Source organism: Hydractinia symbiolongicarpus, chromosome 11 (assembly GCF_029227915.1).
Source record: "Hydractinia symbiolongicarpus strain clone_291-10 chromosome 11, HSymV2.1, whole genome shotgun sequence".
Classification (NCBI taxonomy): Eukaryota; Metazoa; Cnidaria; class Hydrozoa; order Anthoathecata; family Hydractiniidae; genus Hydractinia; species Hydractinia symbiolongicarpus.
Genome location: NC_079885.1, coordinates 11,280,101 through 11,303,245, shown reverse-complemented (window position 1 = coordinate 11,303,245; position 23,145 = coordinate 11,280,101). Strand labels below are relative to the sequence as shown.

The following is a 23,145-nucleotide window of genomic DNA, read 5'->3' as shown; positions in this document are numbered from 1 at the left end:
CACAGCAGGTTGTGTTTCTACAAACATTTTTCACCATCTCAACAACAACACGTTCACATGCAGCTTGATACCACAAACATGGCTCAAATACAAGTTGGAGTATGCTCCTGGTTACACGTTTTATTCTTCCTTAAAAAAGAATTTCCAATTACAGTTAACACATGGAACAGGATTCTGCATCTCGCATGAAGATTCGAAATTAAGACTTGATTTCTGTTCCTCCAAATACACATATTTTCAGATGGATGCTTTTAAAAGATTGAGGGCCAACGATTTGTGTATTTATTCCTCTGATGTTCATTCCATCAATGAAAACCTCGTACTCACTGAAGACTGTACATCAGGCTGGATGTTTGATTTCGTTGGAACAAAAGATCAAAGTTACATTGAAGTCATAACTAACGAAAGTCTTTGTATACACGTCAAGGAAGCGCAAATTAATGTACGATATAACACATTGGTTACAGACTACGCCGGTTTTGGTCCCCCAACAGAATTCCGTAGAATTGAACAGTAGCATTTGTGCTATACGATGGAAACTCTATTAGCAATTAACTCTTCGCACACACATTCAGTTATTAATTTTTGGTCACGAATGTTTTACAGTCAAGCTTCGATACAAAAATTTCTACAGAAAGTCCTATTCAATCAAAAAGGCCCGAAAGAAACTTTTATCCTTTAATAACGGTTGTGAATCTGTTTTTAAGAAAAAAAATTAAAAAGAAACTTTGTTGCATTTTGGAAAACAGTTTATTTTGTGACTTCAGAACAATTGTTGAATTCTTAGAATAGAATTTTTTTTTAATTAAAATGAACATTGTTTAACGTTGCTCTCCTCCAAAACGATACCTGCTATTAATGGCTAGCCACAGTCACTCTCTGGAAGAGGGCGCTATCAAAAGTTCCATCATATTCATAACAAACAAAAAGTGAAAGAATTTAAGAGCACTTTTTTATCTTCATCAGCTAACACAATACGCATGTAAATATGAGTGCATATCGCATAAAACTTGTACAGCACTTTATTTTAAAAATACACCAATTAAAACCAAATGTCTTTTTTTGTAAATAGTTGTGTTCAAACACAAGAAATCTTAATCCCAGAAAGAAATTAAATTAAACAAGAAGCCCTGTGGCTTGAAGATTTCCGCCTTAAGCAAACGTGTTGGAAAGCAATTATATGCGTTGCGATCGAGGACAGTATTAATTTAAAAGTTTAAAATGCCAAAAAAAATAAAGGAGGTTAAAAACACGAAGAAAAAAGTTGTTTGAAGTCGTCTGTAAAGATTTTATGTTCCATAGGTTGTTTTTCTCAAATCAGAGAGAGAGACTTTAAGCCTGATTGCATCGTGATCACTGAAATAGACAGTTTTAACGAAGGTATCGACATTAAGAGTATTTAAAACATTCTCACGGATATAGACATGGTCAATAAGTGAACCTGATATATGAGTTGGCGAGGTTACGACTTGTTTATATCCAGTAAGAAAATCAAGGAAATAGTTTTCATCGCTAAATGCATTCACGTTAAAATCTCCGAGTATAATATCAACAGTTTCATTTCCCAAAAAATGTTGAATAAGGTATAATGACTCATCTCTATTGAGGGAATTTTTACGATATAGAAGCAAAACATTAATAGCGTTTTCGTGAAACGTTCTTTTTGTCATTCTAAAAAATATTACACCAGGAATTTTTACAATATCAAACAATTGTATAGTTTCATTATGACCAACTAAAAGACTAGAAAATTTGTCCACATTGTTGTTTGGAATTAAAGTAAAGTAATCTAGTTTTGAGTCGCAATGTGAGTTCAATGGTATCTGAGTTTCCGTTAGGCATAATAAATCACTTTCCATGAGAACGCGGTCGGATTTAATATCGTTTTTATGCTTGTTGTAGGATCTTGTATTAAGCAAAGTGACCATAATAGAATGTTCGCTAATTACACCAGTTTCTTTTTGTGTCAATTTTGAATGTTCTCGCATGTAATTGTATTGCTCTGTTGCTCGTGTGTCTGACTTAATGGTTGATTTAGCAAATGTACCCGTTAGGTATAAACCGTCTAAACTTGTGACTCGACTTAATGCAACATAGATTTGTCCTGAGTGAAAGGCTCGTTGTTTTAATAAATCAAAACAGACAACAATTTTATCAAACGTTTTTCCTTGAACCTTGTGAACAGTGCAGGCCCATGACAGCATTAGTGGGAATTGCAGCCGTCTCATAAAAGGTGAAGATGGATTATGTTTGTTAAATTTGATTTCTTTCTCTACTCTGTTAATTGGAACAACATTTTCTTGAATAGCATATGGATCTGTTCTCACAGCTTTAAGTCCAGTATACATGTCTTCCATTTTCAAATATATTCTTGTTACATTTCCTGAGCTATCGGTTTTCAACCGATGAATAGTACCTATCTGTCCGTTAATGAGTTTATTAGATACATCAATATTTGACGTCAACATGACTTTTGCATGAAGTTTTAACAGTCGGTTTCGCGCAAGTCCACCTGTTTCCATTTGAGGGCGAGAATTAAGATTTTGAACTAATTGCACGGGTATATTTTCTGGAATTTTGTCAATAGCTTCGATATTTACTTCGTCCGATGTTATGCTATTAAGCATTTTTTTGTTATGCTCAGAGGCGGGTTGATTTTCAGCAAATATATGAATTGCATTTTTGGGGTAATGTGGGTCATTTGGTGAAATAAATTTAGATTTTAGTAAATCTTCGTGTCGCCTTTCTAATTTTCCCACACTGATATTGTTTAATAATTCAATCAAATGTTGATCATCACGCTGTCTCATAACTTCTGTTAGTTTAGCAATCTTAAAATGCTTCCAGCAATGTGAAAGATTTAATAATGCATCTTTGTATTCTGCGTAAACTGGCCTTGCTTGAATTGGTGGACGATAGGAAAGTGCTTTATTTAGCATGTCAGAAATTGTTGTTGTTAAATGGGACTTTCCACAACCTTCACTTCCTGTTAGAAAAATGTGAATTGGCTTAATTTTATGGTGTGCGTTACATGCTAAACCTTTTACGTAAGTTCTAACCCAATCATTTACCACTTCAAAAACTTGCCTTTGTGTTTTATTTAATGTTCGAATCTTTTCATGGAGTTCGTCTTCGGAAATTCCAGGCTCAGTAATAGATGAAAAAGTGTTTCCAAAAACTGGGATGTTTTCGGTTTCACTTCGAATTTCGTCAGTGTCATGGTTGTTTATACTACTAATCTCATCAGTAACATCGTCGTTTTCCTGTTCGGCGAAAGAATCAAAATTATTTACATTTGCGTGAAAAATTATCATTGCTTCTTCAACAAGTTCACCAAATAGTTTGCATATTCTTTTATTTGTATTTATAATTTCTAATACACCGTTTTCCAATAATTTCTCTGTGTAAGTACCCGAGTTTTCACTTAACAATTCTGCTTCCTGGCGAAAAGGATAAAACATAAAGAGCAAATGATGTGCATATCCTTCTGGATTTTTTCTCGACTAGGTACATGGTATCTTAGAACACATTTTTCTTTTCGCAAGTTCAATATTTCTTTTGATGACATCAGAGGTATAGTTTTTGGATAAGGAGATTCGACTTGAATCTCAGCTATTATTTCTTTAAGTACTTCTGGTTGACTGTCATTTTCATTTTCTAGTTTCGGTTTTATTTTGATAGAATAGCTTGACAAGAACTCAGCATAACACATTTGTTCCAACATGGGGTATCTGCCTTTTTTAAATTCTAAATTTGGTCTATCCATGTATCTATTCAACATGTTTCGTTTAAAAATATTCGTACTGTCTGGTGGCAAACTTAAAATTTCTTCTTCGTTACGACAAACCCTGTATCGCTTCTCAGGAATGTTACTATTTGCAAAAACTACAGCTGGAAATGTCTTTCGTAACCATATTTCTGGCATTATGGTAGCTACTGCTTCTTGAACTGACATTTCGCGATGATTTCGATACGCATTTGCAACTGACTTTATCTGTTCAAATAATGAATCATCAGTTTCTAGTGCCTGCGATGCAGCTTTTTTCATTGCCTCTGAAGATTCATTTTCAACTTTCGACAAATAAGCACACATGTAAGAAACTGCTTTATATTAATCAAGAACAGGTTGAATGTCTATGTTAGCTTCCCATGCCTTCAAACCTTCAGTAAAATAATTATTGATAAAACAAGAATCTGGAAGCCTTTGGAAGTGAATTTGAAATCCTGTATCAGGTGAGATGCTTAGTGCGTTTTCATATTCTTTTTTTGTTATGGCTAAACTTTGAAGGATTTGTTCAATTGTACCAGGTTGGTTATAATTCGGTTCATCTGGATGAAGAATATTATTGAATCTTGGATTCAAATTTGAATCTATGTAAGTTTTTACTTTTTCTAGTATAGCCTTTCTTTCTTTTAACCGTGTTTCTCTTTTTTTCTTTGAGAGGTTATCAGGTAAAGGCTCAGCAACAATTGTACGGTCTGTAAAAAACTTGCCGAAAGAGTATCGACAATTCTTGTTTTTATATTTACGACAAGATTTAGAATGAGAATGTGTTTGATATGTCGAAACTAGTTTGTAGAAATCTGGGTTGCTGTCTTTATTAGGAAGCTGACATTTAACTATGTTATCCACAAAGGCAATATATTCTTTTTTGTTATCGCTACGTAAAATTGGTGCATTCACAACCCATAATAAAGAGTGGATGTGTGGGCTACCCCTAACCTGAAATTCAACTCTACTCGCGTAGTAGTTTACTTTACCTAATGGCCCGTTGACAACTATGGTTTTAAAAAATGTCTCAACTCTGTATTGGAAATGTCTTGCTAGAAGAACTGGATTACTGTTAAGAATCTCTGTTCTTTGGTAATAATTTAGATTTTCGATTTCTTCTTTAGATATGTCATTACCTTTTAATTTGGTAATGATTTTAACCAGTTCATTCCATCTTAAGTCTGCACAGGACAAAGTCATAAAAAATGTTGGAAGTCCTAGCTGTTTTACCATAGCCAAAACTTCAAAGAGAAATCGTTTCCAATATGCAGGAGTTCCTTTCAACGTGTTCATAAACGTGAAAGCGTCGTCACTGGCTATAAACGATTTAACTCTTTCTTTAAAATTCGCAGACATCATTCCTGCTGTAAGACCATCTGCTTTAATTTTTTGCATAGCGATGTTTATGCGACTATTTAAATTAAGATGTTGAGTCACTGCATGAGCGAAGAATATATAGTCAGTATCAGAGGCAAACTTCTGTCTATAGTTCAGTAATCTTTGGTTGAAATACTTGGTTGGGGAAAGTGGTACTTGTCTTTTCGTGTGATATCCGAATTTACCTGTTGGAAATAGATAGGGGTGGGAAAGTTCTTCACAATGCTCATCAGAAATTATTGGTATGGGAAATTTGTTCTCTCCTGGAGCAATAACAATATTTCCATCGTCAATTTGTTCATGTGGAATAGTTGGAACAAAAGACGTTTCTTGGCAAGGCAAGCGATATTCGTTTAACGGGTTTTCATTCTCTTCTTCGCTATTGTCCAGGTAATCTTCATTCTTGGTTTCTACATCACCAATATTATTATTTGTTGTCGATTTTATTGCAAAATCAACGTTCATTTCATTTTCACTTTCCCCAGTTTCATGTTCTGATGTTAAATTAATCCAGGAAGGTGGTATGTTTGTAAGATTAATTTCAATATTTGAATAAAGAGGGTTAACCAGTTTCAGATAACAAAGAAATTCCCGAATAACATCTGGCCTTACGGATTCTAAATAAACGTTAGATTTGAAATTCAGTTTTTTCTTTAACGCAACTTGCACCACACCATTATTATCCATTCCTCTTGGTAAGACATTGCTTATTTCATCGGCTTTTATTGGAACATTACATATTGCACCTTTTATTTTAGGACACTGACCTTTATGCATTATTGCAATTCGTTTAAATAAAATTCTTTTAGATATAATAATTTTTTCTAATCGTCGTAATGTGCTCATTGATTCTGGGAGATCAAACATTTGGAGATTATTAGATACAGCCTGGGAAGGAATTTTTCCTTTTGTAAGTTTTGAATGGCATGTTGCACATATGTATTCTTTGCCGTCAAAACTTTGTACTCTGAAGCGAAAATGCTCTTCTGGAATGGCAGGATAATCGATGTGGCGAAAAAATTTAATTGACCGCTTATATAAAGAACGATTACATATGACACATATATATAATGGCCCATTCCCAATACATTTTTTAAATTGGTTTATTTTTTCATCAGAATCAGGCAGATTGGTAACACGCTTCCGTTTTGTTGCTTTACCTTCCCCTACATGGCGTTTCTTTGCAGTTTTTTGTGCCTGTTGACCCTGCTCAGTTTCCCGATATTTACCTACGGACTCCCTTTGCTTCACTTGGCCCTGTTCCGTTTTTTTGTATTTACTTTTCGACTCTCTTAGCTTGGATCGACCATTTACTGTATTTTGATATTTGTCTATCGACTCTTTTATCTTAGCGTGTCCCTTTTCTGTTTTCTGATATTTGCCTATTGACTTTTTCACCTTAGCTTGCCCCTGTTCCGTTTTCCGATATTTGCTTATCGACTCGCTCAACTTAGCTTGGCCGTGTTCCGTTTTCTGATATTTGCCTATTGAATTTCTTTGTTTCACTCGGCCTCTCTCGGATTGACGGTACTTCTTGTTTTGTTCTAGTTTTCTTTTTCTGCGAATGTTAAGCATAATGTTACCAGTTATCTGTTCAGTTGTGAGTATTTTGAAATATTGAGTTTCAAGACACATTGCTTCGCCAGGGGTGACGTATATTTCGCGTATGTAGTTTTCAACATGTTGCAATGAATCAAATTTTAAAACGACTGACGCACCCTGTTCAGTTATTTGTCCTAAACTAGTTCGGCTGAGGATCAAATAAATAAAATTGTGGGTGGTCCCAAACTATAGCAAAACTAACGCCACTAATAATGCCCAGCATTCCTTGCCCTTTATCGGATTCAGATGAATTATGAAAAGTGCGTAATGAAGTGCTATCGTCTGTAATAATATGAGAAACATTTTCTAAACTTCGTATTTGTATGACCTCATTTTCAAGAAGTAAACTATTTGGGAGCTCACTTGCGCTTAAGTACTGGTTTGTGTATCCTAGGTTTGTGTACCACTTTGTTCCTTCGTAAAGGATATGATCAAGATCACCTGGATTCCAAAAAGAAACTTATTTAAGAGCCGACCAAACGATCGCAAACAGGGAATTACACATACATTGTGTACCAGTAAAATTTCCAAGCCTAACATCCCCTTGATGAAAAGAACCCTGTACCGACTTTAGAATAGTGCAAGGCCCATGATTAGTTTCAACATCATTAGAAAGTAAAAGTACCATACGGCAACAGCTTTTATATGCGGGGTTCATATTAGCGGTGGTAACGTGTGATCGAGAAAAAAAATCTTAAAAGCTAGAGAAACCTCTGTCATTTTGTAATTTCACCAATAAATTCACTATTAAATTCACCGATAAGTTCACTATCAAGTCCACCAATAATTTCACTATTAATTCACTATTAAGTTAACCGATAAGTAAATTCAAGTTCAAGGTGCAGTAAGTTTAATTAATTCTGAATGTCTGAATGTTCTGAATAACTAGCTTTTATACTCTGTCGAGTTTCTTCTCTTTTATACTCTGCCGAGTCACGGTTGTCGAACCTAAAAAAAGAAAAGAAATTCATTGTAATTTTTTGTTTCAATAGCAAAAATTAACAAACTTATGTCTGCTAAGATACCAATACCTCACAAAATCAAGGTTAAAAGTATGTGACGCTATATAATTTTAATTGAAACATGCACTTAAAACAGCTTACCTCCCACTCCTAAATAAATTATAACCTGAAAATCGTTTATAAAATACTAGCTGTTATAATCCACAAGTTTGCTAGATTAGCTGGTTGTATACACGTTTTTTTTCCTATTTTTGACCTGCTTCAATTTTACTAGCAAAATGCTTCTAGGCCGAAACTGTCTTACTTTTTATTCTTCTCTTTTCTTTGTTTTAAAACACTATTTTCGTTGAGAAAAAAAGACTGTTATTTTTAGAATAAATTTTCAGGATGTAACTTCAGTAAAAAAATTGTGTTGCTTCTTGACCTGTAATTGAAAATACGCAGGGTTTTTTTCAATATAAGAAATTTTTGAAAATCTTAAAAATGTTAAGAAATGCCCAGCCTCAGTATGACAGGATTTAATTCCTGGAGACCTTCATATTTACATTTTTATATAGTTATTTAATCACATAATTTCAAAACAGCATATATCATGCTATATCGTTTATGTGTGGAAAAATCCATGGGGTCACCCGTCCTTTATGTATTACATTTAATTTCGCTTGTGGTTTTACACAAGTCCCTTTTAGTCGACAAACAGACAAAATACGTCTAGTATCAATAAAAAGACTATATAATTGTTAACCCTGAAAAAATTCATGGGGTCGTCCGTCCTTTATATAACACATTTCATTTTGTGCGTGATTTTACACAAGATGCTTTTGGCAGACAAACAGACAAAATATGGCTATTATTATTATAGAGTATAGACTCCTATACATACAAAAGGGTGTCCAGCGAACAGACAAAATATGGCTATTAATAATATATACTAATCGTTTACCAATGGAAAAATTCACAGGGTTGCCCATAATGTATCGCATTACATTTTGTGTGGTTTTACACAAGACGCTTTTGGCAGACAAACAGACAAAATACGAACTGACAAACGAACAAAATATGGCTAACTAATAGTTTACCCATGGCGACATTCATAGGGTCACCCTACCTTTATATATCGCATTTCATTGTATAAAAACCATACATTTACGTTAGGTATACACGTTAAGGGGCTTTTTTTTGTCCCTGTTAGCAGTATATTGCAGTTAGGATTCAGACGACCTCCCTCCCCCTCTTTAGCGGATTTCCGTCCGTGAAATACACGACGATATCCCACAAACAGGGCCCAAAATTGTTTTCAGCAGCCCCTTAACCAACGAGGGTGTTATTAAGCTGCATATGCCGTAAAAAGTGCAGGTGTTTTCGAGCAAGTTTGGTGTTTTGAGAAAAAACTCAAGTATTTGCCTGACAAAAACCTGTATAGACCCGAATAATGCTCCAAAAAGCAAAGAAAAAGGGACACTTATAATGATTCACAAAATTAAATAATAAACTTACATAATATAATGGTAGTGAAGTTCTTAAAAGAACTGTTTTCGATAGTTTTCAATAAAATTTACTTGATAAAAACTTATATATTAACTTTATTAACTTCTTTATCTTCAAGTGCCTTCTTTCAACTATCGACTGCATGAACGAGGTTGCCGACTTGCCGGAAACGCCACCTGTCGGTCGAGTTCTGGCAATTCAATAAAACTCGAAATTTCGCCTGGAGAAACCCGAGATCAACCCGAAACAACATTTTTTAAACATTTATTACCATGTATAATTTATTCTTTTAATTTTGAGGAATGGTAGTGGAAGACTGTTTTCCATATCATTTATTTCATAAATAGCAGTAATAAAATCCAACAAATAATAAACTGTAAGTACGACGACAAAATAGCACCTTCCTTCTTCTTGTAAGAATTTAAATGAGAACCAAGGAGCTTGCCAGCGTAGCATTTCAGGCGGTTTCAGACAGACCCAGGCTTTTTAGGCCGGTTACAGACGAAAACCCCGAAAAGAACGCCTACGGCCGCCCTGACATACACAGCGTTTTCGGCGAGTCGGCACCCTTGTCTGCATGTTACAAAAAATTGCACTTCAGGAATGCTCCAGGCGAGTTCGTGAAAGTGCAGGCGGTTTTGGGCCAATTTAATTCGAAAATTTCTCAAATTCGCCTCCACATATGCGGGCGTTTGCAGCTTATCGGCAACCTCTTCTAAACTCAACAAAATCTTTCTTAGGATCTAGAGTGAGGCTCAAAATCTTAAATTTTTTCCCTTGGCACTAACTATGGCAGCACCTCACAGAAACCCTAAACTAAATTCACCCAATCTCCCATTTTACAGGATTCCAGTGTTGGAAGGTATGTAATTAGCAAAAGTGGTACATATAGCTAGCTAGCGATACTTTATTTTTTCCCAGTCAGCATACATCATGATGGCATGGCATAACTTTGTAAATATTTAAAGATTTATATATGTAGCCTAGATACTTAAAATACTATTCCCTGTTAAGTTAGAAAAATACTGTATCTACAGGGAAGTTTTAAATTAAAATATTAATTACCTATAATTCAGTTCAACACCACCAAAATTTAAAATTTCTTCAATGTTAGCTAGCTAGCTAGCTATTTGGAATGTTCTAGGTGATACCTATCTAAACTTTTCGGTATGTTCGGTTGGTTCTGGAACGTTTAACAGACAATTCAATATTAACACGTATTTTTTCATCGTTTTTTTTAATGCAGATATAGCAGTTCTACTCTTTCACCAGCAAGAAAATTGGCTTTCTGGCTACCTAAAAAATTGCGACTTTGGGACGGGTCGAAAATGTTAATACTGTATTGTCATTGGTTGAAAACTATTAGCCTGTAAACTATGCAATGAACTGAAAAAGTACACAGTATCTATACTGGGACTAACTACCCGCCGCTTCCAGGCTCTGTGCTGTCTCTACATATCTATATATATCTCTATCTTCCATCCAGCGATTTTAAAGATTCCGCCCCGCGTGGCGATGGCGGAAATCAATGACGTTCATAAAAAAGTTTTTCTTCTTTTTTTTTCTGAATTTTTTGTGGATTCTCGTGAGAATATACTTCAGTTGCTTAAGATATATATTACCGACTTTCATACAGCGCAGTCCAGGCACTAGTAAAGCACTTGTAGGGACAAATTTATTCATAATGGTAGCGCGAGTAGAAAAGAACAACAACATTAACAGAAAATTTAACTTGTTTTACCCATGGAAGTATAAAATAAATTTTATGCCTCCAGGCTTTACTGTTATAACACTAAAATCAAAGAAGAGTGGTCTTTAATGGTTTATGGACAGTATTCTATCCAAAAAAAACACAAAATTCAAGACTAAAATCTGTTGATTCCGTCAAGGTTAGCCTAGCTAATAAAAGTGAAGTGTCCAACGTGTTAAACCAGAAAGAAATGTTATTGTTGGCACCACATTGCTAATTTTTATGGTTATCTTTAAAAAGTATTGTCTCCAATAATTACTACCACTATATTTTAAAAGTAAGCAAGTGCAGTTGTGCTGTTAGCTACCTACTAGCTAGCTTAGCTGACGAAAGCTAGCTGTAGTTTAAACCAGTTAGCTTTAGTTAGTCTGGCCAGTGCACAAGGACAGGAAAAACATCACTGTAACTACTTTTGTTATATTATCATTATGTTAGCTGTTAGTTACATAAACCCTAAATATACAAAAAAAATTAAAATCTATTATCCACAAAAATTGCTACCACAAAGTTTTTCATTTTTTGTCTACAATAAAATTTTCGTTATTTCACAATACTGATTTTTACTAAGTCCTCAGCATCAGCAAAAATGTTTTATGCAAAAATCTTCATCAACATTTGACATCTTTTAGTTAATAATGTATAAATACCGAGAAGTAGTTTTCCTAAAACATACACAAGTCCAGCAAATGAAAAATCATATATATATAGCTATGCCAGAAATTTAAAAAAATTAATTCTTGCAATAAACTCTAAAATTGCCAGATTAGCCAAAATTTAATATTGTTTATATAAATTGGTTAGGAATCTAGTATTAAAAGGGGGTGGTAGGTCAAACTTTTCTGACAGAGATGGAATAAGGTTGGAAAGAAATCATAGCAAAATTACATGAATATAAGAAAATGTTCTCTTTATACTTATTAATACATGACTGATTCTTAAAATTTGTTGTGAACTTGTAAACTAAAGAAAAAAAAATCATGAAAATTTCTTTCTGTAAAAATCACTTCTTTTAAAGATTACCTGCACCCACAAAAAACTCATAAAAAAGAAAACAGTTAGCCAGAAAAAGTTAAATTAGAAATTTAAAAAACTTAAAATTTAAATTTTAAACCCAACGGAATTGACTATGAATCTGTCTCATTTCCTTATACATTATCTGAAATTATGTCTTTATTCCATGTCTTTGTCTGCAACGAATCATCAAAATTATAGTAGCTAATGGATGTTTAATGAATGTTTCTACTAATTGCTTTTCATCCGATGACTTCCCATTCAATCACAACAAAGTTATTTCACGAGATGCTAAACCATAGAGTTATGTAGTCGGTGGAGTTAAATATTGGCTTTTAGATAATCACGTAATTAGGACAATATAAGCGACATGCAGTCGTGGCTTTTTTAATAACCTTTCGTCCAAATTTGTCTATGGTCTTTGATGGTTATCCATATCTTGATTCTTTCAGCTTGATATTGGAATATCCATTTCTTCTACTTTTGCTACAATTAGCTAGCTTTAATTCATGTTTGGTTGTCCTGGTTTTCTAGGTAGCCATAGCCAAGCATATATTCTACATTGGTGGTTTCAGTCATCTAGCTATATTTAATTTATACCATGAAGTTTGATTATAAGGATAAGATGCGTCATGTATTTTTTAACAAGTACTTCAGTCCATGCTCACTGCTCTGCAGCCACATAGATAAAAATACCCTTTGTACCATCACCCAACTTTGGACTTTGTAAAAGTGAATAACTGTAAGTGTTCTTACTTGAAGCGTTTTAATAAAGTTAATATATGCCACAGAGAGGACTAGCAGCACCATATCAACACGTTATTCAAAAGTTAAACGTTAGTATAAAATGCAAAGAATTAGAAAAGAAATAACAGAACGTTACACATACTGCCTTTTTCTGTATGACACAAATAATTCCTTGTGAGAAAGTGGCAGAGAAACTTAACTGGGCTATCGAGTGAAACAAAAACAGGCAAATATTAGTCCATACAAGCGCGTTACTCGTGCCCAGACTGCGCTGTATGAAAGTCGGTATTGCTTTTACTCCATTTGCGATTGACATTCTCACTTAATGTAAGATTTTGTTTATTTTTGTTTATTTTTGTTTCATGATGTATCTAATCAAAATGTGCGAAGCTGTGACAAATGCGTATAAAAAATTAACTTAGGTTAAGGCGTGAGTATACAAAAAAAGTGTAATATTTTAAAATGCTATTAATTCACAAAAACTTTATTTTGATATATTAATGTATATATTTTTAGAAAGCTTTTATCACTTCCTATATAATGGTATAAAAAATTTTTTTTTAAAAATAAAGTTTGAAGGTTTAATAGACGCAGATAAAAAATGACCCCTCTCCTACAAACTCATTTACAAAACTATTAGGTTTTCATGCTTGCTGTTTGCTTTTTGGGGATCACAAAACATTGATCTGAAAACGATTTTTAATTTTTTTCTCGACATTGTGTACTTTTGGAGATATTTAGTATAACATTTTTTTCTCCCAATTTTAAACCTATAATTGTTAACGTTCGCAGTTCACAGTTCAATTATTCTTTTGTTTCGACATAGTCATTAAAATAAAAGTGCCAGTGCTCTCCACCGTAAAGATTTTTACTTTAACTGTGACTTTAGGTTAGTGAGGTAATATAGCGCATTGAAGGAGTTTTGTGTTTAATTCGATTGTTTAACTTATTATACATCAGCGGTACTTATTAAGCATACATAAATATTCTTGGGAGATTAAAGCGATATGGAACGATTTTCCACTGCAAGCGAAGAAAAAATCAAGAATTTACAAGACTGCTTTTACTCCAACTAATTTTTATTGAATTAACATGAATATATTACTCAAAAATATATTTTCATTTAACAATTAAAGTCTTGCATTAATGCCATGTTTGCCACATCTGTAGTTATCTATACCTTAAAACCTGGCCATCCTTATTTCACACAAACTCAGCATCAAATGTATTTAACTGGAGCGACTTATGCTGACTTTGTTGTTTATTTTATACCACAAGAATCATTCACAATTATAGTGGAAAAAAACAATGTTTATTTGAATAAATCAGTGCCTCGATTGGAACAATTTTTTTTAGCACATATGCACTTCCAAAGATGTATAGTGCAGAAATAGCCACCAAATATATATTCAAAGATGTTTTATATAAATGAAATTGTTGATTATATTTCAATAAGTGACAGTAATCAGATACAAAAAGAATTAGAACAGCTGCTCTCTTCCCAATCCTGATCAAAATTTTGTCTCAAACAAATTTTGTGTGCCCATGCCTTAATAAAACGGTTTTTCTTAAAGCCACAAATTTAAAAATAACATTGATTTGTAAAAAATACAGGTATGGTGTATATATCTGATTTTATATGTAATCTGCATGATGTAGACATACACCGATAGACTTAGTATGCCTTACATACTGTAAAGGAAGAAAGTGTATGCGGGAAATTTGCAAAAGTTTTCCTCACAAAATGTTGTTTCGAAGAACCACAAAAGTTTCTTTCTGCAAACACTTTCTTCCCTAAAAGTATATATATTAAAAGCCCTGTGATGCTTTTAAAATTATTAATTTCATAAAAAAACATTTGAAACACACTGTATAATAATGGTACTGGTACGGTTTGCCGTAAAAGCAAAGGAATTTCAGCTTTATGCCGTCTATGCCATAAAAAATTTTTTTTTTTTAAATGTGTTGCTTTAAAAAAAGCCGTTTATGATGGTGTTTGTAAAGTCTAACATTTCTCTGCAAATTAAAGGGAGTAGTTGAATATTATTTGTATTTATTTGTATTAATACAAAATTATTTGTATAAAGTGGTTGCATAATTATTATTGCCCCAGCTATTGTCCAAATGTGATCACATAGATCATTCATTAGTATTGGTAAGGTATTACTAAGCATTTTAGATTCCTTTAATCTTCCCATCACTCTTTCTATGTGGATCCGTTTACCATGATACACCTCTGATGGAGTAAACTGTCTTTTTTGACGAACAAATGGGGACAAAACACAGGTTACCTGACGTGATAAGAACAAAACTAGCTAGGGAAGATTACGGTGATGTCAAATCAACGCTGACACTAAAATCAAAAGCACTGACAGTATCTGGTGTTATAATTTCTTTTTTTACTTCTTCACTGGCTGATCCTATAAACGCTTCATATTTTGTAGGTGTCGATATTTTGCCTAACTTTCGCTTTTTGGATGCTCAAGGTAATGCCTGCCTGTTCTTTGATAGTTTTCTTTTCCTTGCAGGCTCTTCACCCCATATCTTTTCAAATATAGTGTAGGGAGTTGGCTAACATCAGTGAGTCTTCCATAATTAAAATAGTTTGAGCATATAACACTGTATTTCTTAAAAATAAAATGTTTTCTGCTACATGCAAACCCCCGATCAGGACATTTTCAGAACTTTAGCTCAAGACTTCCATCGTATGCAGAGATATGTGGTTGGTACTTATTGGCTTAATTTTTGTACCGGAGACAAAGAAAGGCTAAGCCAAGCACGGACTTCTGTGGATTGTGCGAAATAGAATGCGCAAATGTCACGGACCAACGCGTATTTATAATAAAAAAGAAGAAAATATAATTAGGAAAACGTTATTACGACCGATACTGAAACTGATATTAAAATAGTACCATAAAAACGCAACCAAAAAAAAAAGAAGAATTTCTACAACACGAAAGAAAATACGACAAGTAGCTCACCTAAAATCATCGTTTCGCTTCAATTCACATAAAAGTTATTCGAATTTGTTAAATAAAAGTTATTCGATTTTTTTTCAAACGATCATGAATTTTAAAAGTATCACAAAATCGATCATATTTTTTTCTTTGGTGACTAGTAAAAAACAACTTAATATTAATAGCTTTGACTTTTCTGAAGATCTTTTTGTCGAATAAGGTGCAGTCAGATTGTATAACGAATGCCGACCTGTTTTAATGCTGTAAAATATAAAGCCTGAGGTCAAAAGTACAGATCGAGCTTGTGAGGTCTGCGCCCTTGATCAACGGTAAGTATTTGTTTAATACAAAGTCAAAACCTATATAGATGAATTTGAATTCATGATTTGATATTAATCTTGATGCAAATGAGCCGGCCAAGAAAAACGAAATACAAACTAAACAATATAGATAACAATTACACTAATTATTAAAACTCATTTTCATTTTCATATTTTTGGTCAAAGCAGTAATTGCTTTAATTAAATTGTAATTGCATTGTTATCAGCTATTAATTGTAAAGAGTTCTCCTTTTATGTTACCTAGCAACTGTGTATGCAGTGTCAATCCTCAACAAGTACTGTTCAAAATTCTTGAGAAAGTAAAATAATATAATATTTAAGGAAGGAAGGAATATTATTTAAGATCTATGCAATAGTGATATTAAATGTACAGGCGAAAATATTATCGTAAGGTATACCTAATGTGTAGGCTAAAATACACGGTAAGTTTAAACAGACCGCTTAGTTGTAAGAAAAAATTTATAAGTTTCGTTTAGTTGCTAGCACGTTAAAGGAGAGGCGAACTGCGCTGAGGCACGGCTGCTGAATAAAAGTGTTGATTTTAAAGACCGGACTGATTGGCTTGCTCGCCTGCTCCATGAACTAGAACTATAAACCATACATCATTTTGTTTACATTTTTGTGAGTGCTGAATTATTTATAATTGAGTATTTTTACGCATTTTTCAAAAAACAATAGGATATGTTTCTCTTCATCGTGATGATCACGGAGTCAATGTACACAGGTGATTTAACATTTTTTTGTTATTTTATACTACTTAACTTGCGAATAAAATAGCGAGTAAAGATAAAAAAAAGTAAATAACCAAGGAAGAAAGATGAAGCCACCATATTGCACGTTCGATTTGTTATTGAAGGTTTCCGGTTTGTATATTTATTCAAATTTGGCACCATCTCATGATAACAAACTTTATCGTTCGAAGTTGGTAGTATGTTGTGGAAAAGGGTCTCAAAACATGAAAAAATATTGTTGTTGGTTATGACAGATATTTCTTTACTTCAGAGAAGTTTAAATGTTATAAAAAGCTGTTACTACTACAGTACGTAAAATATCCTTGGTTATCTTAAGTAAAAGATGTTATTTTTGATTTTTACTAAAAAGTACATTAAGAAACTACTTATTTTCACCCGGTACAGCCATGGAATTTCTGTAAAGACATTGTTAGAAAGATATATAGGTAGTTAGTCGTGAAATATAGTTTTCTATTTGGTATTATAGTAGTTCAGCAGATTTTAGGATTTAGAAATCTATATATATTTTTCTCTCGCTTAAAATTTATTTTCTGTCTGCCACAAAATAGTTTCTTATTCGCCTCTCCTTTAAGATAAAAGGTGAGATAAAATGTATAAGTTTTTTTAAAAGCTCTACTTTCATAATGAATACAAAAGAAAAAGCATGTAAATCTTCCGTTGGGGTTTTTGCTATAGCGGGAACAGGGATAATGGTAGAAGAAAAAAAAGGTTGTTATTAGAAACCGAAAAAAAATATGCTAAAATCTTTAGTTTAAACAATAGCTTATTAATCATTTTGTCAAGTTGTACATCTTTCCTGTTTACACGGTAATTTTTTTATCTTGTATTTAAATAGTCCGTTTAAACTTACCGTGTTTTTTAGCCTTAAGAGGGCTGTATCAGTGAGAAGACTAGTACCGTTTCGTTGGAAGCTCCAGCTCTGTGGTTATCTACTCAAATTTTTCACCTCTCTTAGAAATGAAAACTGGAGAAGCAAAATAAGTTTTTTGATACTTTTAGTAGTTCATGGAAAAACAGATATTCCGTGCTAAAGTATAAATGAGTTCAACATTTAAATGAGAGTATTTTACCTCTTTTTTCAGTAAATTTGACGAGACAATCTATTTGTAACGTGTCATCTTGACTCTTCTAAACGAAAAAGCATTCCTGGCGATACTCCGCGTTTTCCGATAATCTGGAGAAGTTGCTTTTAACACGTAAAAACTAAATTTGGTAAGCACTAGTCTTCACAGCACAAACAGAGAAGAAGCAGCGAACAAGCAGACTATACAACACGACCAGAGAACCGACAGGAACGAACAGAACAACTAGAAACTGGTAGCGAATAAACTCCTTTGCGGAAAAGCGCACTTTTAGACTTTTAAGCATTTATTATTTCCCTACAACAGTGAACAGCCAAAACTTCGCTATAAAGTTTAGTGTGCAGGTTATTGTATTCATCTCAGCAATGAGTCTGTATTTATTAAAAATTCAGGAACTCAGGAACTATGGTAATAGTAAAAAAAATTCTAGTACCTTTTATTAGACCAGTCCAAAATCATATCCTGCAAAGTTTCAAGTCATTACTTTAATTTCTAAACGGAAAGCACGGTTTTTCATATCGCACATCAAAAGTTTCTTTTATAAGGAACTCCTTCATACTTCATCGGAGCCTTAGTTGGAACAGAAGCTTGGTGCAACCATTTTGCACATACCCACAAAATACGATAATATGACGTAACATAATGAACATTATAAACATATTTGCAATTACCCTATCAGGTTTTAAATCGTCATTTTATAGCTACTCTAGCCGTGCAACATTCAAACTTGACTCATTGAACTTTTCTTACTGATAAATAGCTAGCTTTACCGTGAACGCAACTATACTAAAAGGAGTAGTTAAGCTTCCCTGTTTATGAACAGCATCAAACAACGTCAAAGTTGTCCTCTTTTTGTAAACAGTCTTTAGTGATACTTCTGTATAAGTATCAGACTTATGTGTACAATCTTTGTGCGTGCAGGGTAACTCAAGTACCCTGTACATTACTTCCAAAACAGTTGTACAATTGCTAACTCCTCACGAATGTCAATATAGGAACTGTGTTTTTCTATAGACCACTTCCCGCGTGACGTGACAATGGGCATGCGCGCACTTTTTTGTAGGTAAAAAAGCAGGACTCGCACAGGCTAAATTGGTTATTAATGAAGATTAAAGATTTTTTGAAATAAAAACTAGAATAAAATTTTAACTATATTCTTCTAATTCTTCTTAAAAAATTTCATTAATTTGAATGGGTGAATATTTATTTTTTGGATGGATTTCTTTGATTACTGTGGTCTGTTGTTTATATTTTCCGCCTAAATAAATGCTTGCGCATGTGCAAAAAAAAACCAAACTTTTTAACTTTTGTCAACATTGGCAAGCCATCTATTCTCAAAGAGATTTAACAATGTAAATTTATTTCGGTCGAAACAGAGACCAAACACTTGTCTGGAATGCCTTGTATTATTTGTGTGCTGGAATTTTAAAATCTTCTTATAAGAGTGGTTGCAACAGTCCAACGGACAAAAATGTGTTTTACGGCTTTTTTCTACAACTCCATGATTTACTGATAAAGTAATAATATGCGAAAGCATTATTTCGACCTTCAAGGAGCTAGCGCCTAAGATCTTTAACTGAATTATATAATCTCGACTGTGAAACACCATCCCAGAAGGTCAGCTCTCTATGAAAAGTAAAATCAGCTGCGTGTTATCTTCATTTCGTATCCCGCACTGTTTGCCGACTTTGACGTTCTAGCTTCTGGTGAGAATACTTACCACCTCGAAATCAAAGAAATCCGCTTTATATTGAGATATAGTCTTCATTGAATAAAGCTATTAAGTCGGCACTATTACTCTTTGTGATATGGTTTAAATAATTGTTCAACTAGGCATATATGTAGTATATTTGTAAAAAAAATGAAATTGTACACTTGAGAATGGGTAAATAAACACCCAAAATGTAGAAGAAAAGTATGATATCAATGGTCGTTATTATTTCCTTAGTTTCAAAAAATTGACGCAAACCGATATCTTAATTTCTGTATTCTTCGATGAAAAATTTTAAAGAAATTCGAGAATTTTTTAGCATGTAACCACTTTAATAACAAGTGGATTTCAAATGTTATCTTTCAACAAAACGAAACATTCTAATTTTTATTTAGGAATTGTAAACATAAAGTTAGACACACAATGAATTTTCCAAAATTAGAACGCTGTATTTATGCATCTTTTTCAAGGATTAATTGCTTTTGTACTACTTTATGTTAAATTTAAATCCAAAGGTTATATTTTTTCACATAGAGCGGGAGCTTGGTAGCTTTTCGTCACCTACAACTACTTATTTAGCTATACAGTTACTTCTTCACCGGGAAATAGTTTATACTAGCTGTTTCCCGTGGAAGAATCCACTGTATTCCATTTAATTTATGTAGCAGATATATGTCCATCAAAAAACAAACAATACAGAAGTGCGCATCTTACATCTGCATTATTATATAAATGACCAAAAAAATTAAAGGTTTTCAACAACTGCAGTATTTATGTGACATTTAAAATCTAAATCTACTAAAATTACTTGCTCTGACCATCTGACAAATGCGAAAATTATTCGGAAAGAAGTTTCCAAAAGCATTTCAACATACATCTCACCCATAAAATTTAAATCACTCAAAACGCCACATATATACAAAAAAGCTGATCAATGTCAAACACAAATCTCTCTCATTGTATATGTTAAAATCAGTTAGTTTATTGCAAACCCTGCCAAAGGTTGACACACAATGTGAAAAATAAACAATAAATTGTGCCTCTGACAGAATTTTTTATCTAAGGTGTAAAAAAAGGGATTTGCAAGGACAAATTATAATGCAATAAAACATTATTTGATATATTGCATACAGTCCTTCCTCACCAAACTTTAGACAAAATGCCAACAAAATAACGGTGTTTAAATCTAAAATTAATAAAGTCCTTTTAGCAATTTGCATGCTGTTTTACCATCAATAAAGTAAACAAAATTTCAAATCTCACATAGTATTCTGTCACAAATTTTCATAAAATATATATATAAGGCATAATGAGTCATGTTAAACAACAGCAATCAATCTGTATATAAGTTCATTTTATGTCAATTTTTGCACCAATTTTGCAACACAAAATACAAATTCTAAATAATACTAAAATCTCTTATTTTGGTCCTTCGCATACCGACGGTCTCCCACAAAAGTTTAATTAAAATGTAAAAAATGAGAGGTAACGACAAAATCAAAGTTTGCAAAATTTAACTATTTCATTACTTATATCTACTGCATATGCCCTCTAAAACATTATTTTAATCCAAAATGCCAAAGAAAAACAGTTTGCAACAAAAATCAGTTATTTCGATAATATTACATACACTCTTTCCTCACAAAAGCTTCATAAACTGTAAAAAAAAGAATGGTTGTAGGGAGTGCTTCTGATTCAACAAAAAAAGTATTTTTGACATATTGCATCTAGCCCTTACCCATTAAATCTTACACAAAATTTCCAAAACTATATACGATTTAGAACACATCAAATTTAAATCGAGAAGGATCAGTCATTTCGATATATTGCACGGAGTCCTCCCCAGTAAGAATTTATACAAAATATAGAAAAACAAAGCTTGCAAGGTGTAAAATTGAATTCTTCTTCTGTGTATATATATATATGGTCCTTCCCCGCAAAATTAACATAAAATGTCAAAAAGGTTCAGATATAACATCTAACACAACAAAAATCAGTTCTATCAGTAATGTCATGCCATTGTCTTCCACCAAATGTTCCCCTTAAAGTTTCACAGACACAGCCTGTAAATTAAAAACAACTAAGATCCGGTATTTTGGTCTATTTCATACCATTCTGTTCCAAATAACTTATAAAATGTAAAAATTGAGTGGTAAAACAGAAATGTCAAAAAGAAGAAAAAAATAGCTTACAAAGAGTATAAAATTGAAATCAACAAAGTAGCTCTTTTGGTGTATTAAATATAAGCCATACGCACAAAAGTTTACACTAAATGTAAGAAAATGGTTGTGTTTAGTAATTTTAAATTAAGAAAAGTCAGTTCTTTTAGCATGCTGATTAAGGTTTTTGCCCACAATTTGAAACAAATTAAATTTACATTTTAAAAAGTAATTTCTGAACTTTATTTTCAGAATATTTGGAGGAAAAGAACTTCGCAAACCAAAAAAAACCCAGGAAAATGTTTAAAATTTTCAGGGTTAATAACGTTTGATGTGTTTTGTGGGAAAATATATACTGGGAATCTTTAGTTTAAAGCTAGCATTAGCTTGCTACAGCAGCTAATAGCTAGTCACTTAAATATAAACTGGAGACTTAGCTAGGTATAAAGAACATGGCTACATATATATATATATATATTCCTAGCTAGCTAGCTAGTTGTTGGTGGTGGTTGGCTTTTTATGATGCTAGCTGTAAAACATGTCTGGCAACAATAATATAATCAAAACTGAAAATAAAACATGAAAAAACCTTACAGAACCTTGCTATGAATAATTTATAAAACCATGGTCTTCTTCAAATGTTTTTTTAAAGATTTATTTTGAATGAAAGAGCAGAGAATACTCAAAAAGAACAGCCATCTTTTTCGTAAACACAATTTTCGTTTTATGCTGGGAACTTCATTTAACAGTCCGTATGCCTTGTGAATATCTAATACCGTTTCATATGTAGCGATACCTATATATATATGCTAACATAGAGTTTTTTGGCATAAGGGTATATATATTTATATCGTTATTAGCAGCGGGTTATATATTTACACCTTATGTGCGATTTCTATGAAGTACATCCCTAATCTTTTTAGTTAAATTTTAGCGTACAGCCACGTCATAAAAAGGTGACCCGTGATTTCCGTGTCGTGGACTCACAGTTTTTAAGATATTTTAAATTTACTAGTCGTTAGTCCGTGGAAAATCCACGGGTTCGCCTGTCCTTTTTATACCGCATTTGCTCTATATGTTTTTATCTTAAAACAATTTCATTGCAATTTTACCAGGAATTTAGCCAATTTTTATTCCAGCTAGCTTCAAACTTTTTCTAGTTTTAAAGCAACTAGATTAGAGCAGCTTTCTTTAATTAAAGCAAGCGACTTTTAATATAACGGCGTCACGAATAATAAGAAAATTGCGAATGTCTTACCCAATTAATTTAAGTAGCTCGTCTCTACATCAATGACTTTCATTTATTAAAACAAAATAAAAAGATGTGTTATATTGTGCAGAGGGTTACCATGTTAAAATTATATGCCGGCCTTTGAAGTCTTTATGAATGTTTATATGGTTTCAGACGAAATGAAACTTACTTCGGAATGAAAA

The 23,145-nt window shown here is 32.9% G+C and overlaps 1 long non-coding RNA gene across 1 annotated transcript; it reads right to left on the bottom strand.

Annotated features, from left to right (window-relative positions):
- Nucleotides 1-7,332: 7,332 nt before the first annotated feature.
- Nucleotides 7,333-18,338, bottom strand: LOC130614520 (uncharacterized). Its single transcript, XR_008975893.1, has 3 exons — nt 18,275-18,338; nt 17,830-17,887; nt 7,333-7,699 (listed from the first exon to the last, which is right to left on the bottom strand). It is a non-coding gene; the product is annotated as an uncharacterized LOC130614520 (long non-coding RNA).
- Nucleotides 18,339-23,145: the final 4,807 nt, after the last annotated feature.